Source organism: Dipodomys merriami, unplaced genomic scaffold (genome assembly GCF_024711535.1).
Source record: "Dipodomys merriami isolate MVZ:Mamm:240054 unplaced genomic scaffold, mDipMer1.0.p SCAF_1299, whole genome shotgun sequence".
In the NCBI taxonomy this organism is placed as follows: domain Eukaryota; kingdom Metazoa; phylum Chordata; class Mammalia; order Rodentia; family Heteromyidae; genus Dipodomys; species Dipodomys merriami.
Genome location: NW_027202603.1, coordinates 64,816 through 69,136, shown reverse-complemented (window position 1 = coordinate 69,136; position 4,321 = coordinate 64,816).

The following is a 4,321-nucleotide window of genomic DNA, read 5'->3' as shown; positions in this document are numbered from 1 at the left end:
TATTTCTTTGATTCTAATCATCTCCCTTATAAAAACTGAGCAGCTGTGTGATATAACTTTCTCCTATTTCACTCAGATTTTATTTTTCCACACTTTTAACCACACAGACTAGATTTTAAAACTTTAAATCTGCTAAATTATTACCCTCACTATGTGCATTCATTTGATTTGTTCTTCTTAAGTTTACTAATATTTTCACTACAATATTTTACAATATTTCTTACATCAAAGAAATTCCATAGATGTTAAAATTTCAACAATGCTATGACTAATTTAACAAGAGTATATTTCATATGGGTCTCATGTTCAGAGATAGGCCCTGGCTATATTTACATTCTTCCTCTCATTTCCTAAGTTATTGTGTGTCTCCCATAATCAAAATAAGTATATTGCAGTTGGATTAAGAGTTCAAGTATTATAGGCAAAGATACTTGGCTCAGAGATAGCAAAAATATCTATTTCTTTATTTTTCTAGAAACAAACATGAGATTAAGAAGAGGAAATTGTTCCATTGGTAATTACAGGTGGAATTTCAGCCAGTGATGGGAATAATCTTGCTTACTGGACAATGGGACATGATACTATTGAAGCTATTTTGTAATAAAGATAAATATTGATTTATTACTTCTAAGTCTGTAATGCTACATAGATGCCTCCTTTTATGCCTTATAGTATGTGTGTGTGTGTGTGTGTGTGTGTGTGTGTGTGTGTGTGTGTGTGTGTGTGTGTGTAGTTCTCTGCAGTAAATTGACTTGTTAGTTACAATGTCTCACAATCTAGTATAGATATATAGGTATTTTTGAAAGTATTAATATCTAATGTATTTGTGTCATCTGTGGGTATTGTGAATTTTATAAAATAATATTATTTAAAATGACAATGGAAAGACATAGCTCAAGTCAGATTTGTTTTAAATTACCTGATCTAAATTCATGAGAATTAATTACTATAGACTATATGAGACTTACTATAGACTGTATTACTATATGAGAAATTAAGAGAAGGCTTTACTGTGTTCTACCAAGAGAAGAAATCTGGATTGGTCCTGAAATGAGTTTTGGATTTATATTGACTAATTAGAAAATGATATTCACTGTGAGTATTTGAAAATGGAAGACTTAAATACTTACTATGGAAGTGACTAAAGATTTCAGCATCAGTTGATATTATATTTTACAATTGAAATATTCTGGAAAGATCAGTCTTCATTTGTGAGAACTTTGAATATCAGTCTGGAAGTGTAATTTATCCTGTAGGTAATAGGAAACAGCTAAATATTTGAGCAAGAACATGACATGATAAAAGGTTCATTTCAGGAATATTGAGCTATGAGATTATGAAAAATGAATTGCAAGATGGAAAAAGATTGCTCTTGAAGGATTAAGAACCTATCACAGAAGAGAATTCAGCTTGAAGAGAGAAGTAACAAAAGCCCATCTTAAAAGGATGAATTAACATTTTAGCATGCAGAGATAAGATATGAAAGTAGAAAGCAGAAAATTAGTAACATGCAAATATTAAAAATCTACTCTAATGAATAAGTCAGATAACATAATTAATTTTCCTGGGAATAAAAGGAATTATAAGCCTTCTGATGCTGTCAATAAATAGAATCTTATTATTTCATCAATGATTATATAATATCTCTTCAAAATAGTATTCTATAAATTAATAAAAATCTATAAATTAATAATATATATATAAATTGATGCCTTGTGAAGCAAGGTGCTATTCTCTCACACCTGTAATCTTAGGTACTCAGGAGGCTGCAGTCTGAGGATAGCAGTTCAAAGCTAGCTCAGATGGGAAATGTCACAAGACTATCCTCAAGTGCAAGTGTGGCTAAGAGATAGAGTACCAGCCTTGAGCAAAGAAGCTAAGGGGCCGTGTGAGTGCCAGTACCAGAGAATGAATATATATGCACATTTGTTTGCATATTTATATATCTATATATAATATATTCACATATATATCCATATCTCCTCGTTTACAGAACACTATACTATTGCATAGAATATAGAATAGAATATATTATAGATGATTAATAAAAACTTATGTAAAAGTTTATATGTATGTATAACTCCTATGCATAAAAATATATAATATATGATATATATAGAATTGAAAATTTAACATACTATATTATAAAATAATTATAGCATAATATATTGTAATATAACTTTTATATAATATATAATATATAAATATAGAATATAGAATGAGCTATATATAAATTTTGAATAAATAATGCTAATTCTATAATCTACACTAACATTATATACAGAAGGCTTATTCAATATTTCTATATTATATATTGTGATATGCATATGATTAACAAAAACTTACATAAAACTATTCTATTATTCAAATCCTATGTCTGAAAAAGTTGTAAAAGTTCCATCTAATTTTTTTTATCTTCCAAGATATCCCTATTTCATCTATATTTTGATTTCCATACAGTCATTTTTTGAATAATATGTGATTTCAAGAGACTATACATCATGCTCTTCCTACACTTTAATGAGAAAAGTTATGTTTTGAAAATATATTACTTCAATTAAATGAAAACAATTCTTTTTAGCAAGACCTTGAATTTTAAGGTAAAATATTATGGACAAATTTAATTCAAATAAGTGGAAAGAAAGACTTTCTATAATGTTTGTTTGTCCTATGAGTTCTCCTTGGGATATTCAGAAAATAAGTTAACTAGCTTTGTTTATTATATGGTCAACAAAATAAATTTCAATAAATATGAGCTACTTCTTACTCTCATGACATCTTATTTCTATGTACTATACTGATATGACAAGTACATTTTCTACTCTAAAACTTATCATGCACTTGACACCATAATAAGTATGATTCCTGGAGATTTTATCTAAGATTCTCCAATTGTATCATAATAGGCCTCTTATAATGTTAGAATTCCGGAATGTATGAATAAAGTCACCCAGATGTATAGTAAACGCACTAGCAATCAAATTTAGATATAATTTAGGAATATTCCCCTTCTGCTCATACCTCTTTCATTTATTGAGTCTTGTGATTATTAAGACATGGTCCATTTTTGTTTTTTTTGTGTTTGATTTCTGTTTCAGATGTATATCACATTGTCTATTTGTATGCAAGCTTTCTTGACTCACCCTACTATGCTAAAATCTACCATATTCAGCATACGTGCTACACCCATAAATTAACTTTCAGAATATCTCCAAGGTCATTATTACAAAAGGTTATTATTGTTGTTAAGGATAGTGAATATGTGAAGTACAGGCATTGTTTCCTTCCTTTTTGAAATTTGATTTGAGATGGTGAGATAATAATTTTGAAAGAAGTTACATAGATATATAATGTGATCTTCAAGTAGGGTCTTTGAGGAATTGTTGTTGTGTTGGTGTTGGTTTCTTTTTCCTTCTGTTGCTTTTCATTTTAGGAAAAGTTAAAGCCGAAAATTTTGGATAAGGATCAAAATGGTCAGTGTTTATATTCTGGGAGAAATTAGCTCCAAGTGTATTGACAGGATCTATAATACAATTAGCATAGGCAAATTTTCTGAGAGCCAGGGACTTCACTAGAGAATGGGAAATCTCTCAAAAAATCTGTGGAAAAAAATTCTTAACTGAATTATGTGTTTTTTCATGGAAGAACTCCAAGATTATAAACATGGTCCTGGGCATGCAAAACCTTTCTCCATGACATCAGTACAGATTGTAGGTAAGCAGGTTATCACCACTGTTCTCCAAGAAACGTAATCATCCTAATAAAGACTGCTAGCTAGCTTTCCTTCATTATTAATAAAATATCAGATACTTTACAACAGCAAGTTCCAGATGGTCTACACACTCAGTTGTAGCACATGGAGCTACACCTGTTATGTTAGTCACCCCTGATGTTATTTCCTAAAGAAAATTTCCTTGAAATTCAGACAATATGGCTTTTTTTTTACATTGCTAACTGTTCATCTGCTTTTATTTTAATACTAGTTATTGAAAATAAAGGAAACCATGGGACCTATGTTTCTTTGGGCCTGGCTTGCTTCACTTCATATAATTTTTTCCAAGTCTTTCCATTTCCTAACAAAAGGGGCAATGTCATTCTTTCTGATGGAGGCATAGAATTCATATATTTATATATGATATATGTGTGTGTGTGTGTATATATATATGCCACATTTTCTTGATCCATTCATCTACTGAGGGGCATCTGGGTTGGTTCCATGTCTTAGCTATTATAAATAATGTTGCAATACTTACACATTCATGCAAACTGATGGAAAGGCTTTTGTCTCTATAAATGTCAAACATTATTTAGAGATCTGTTA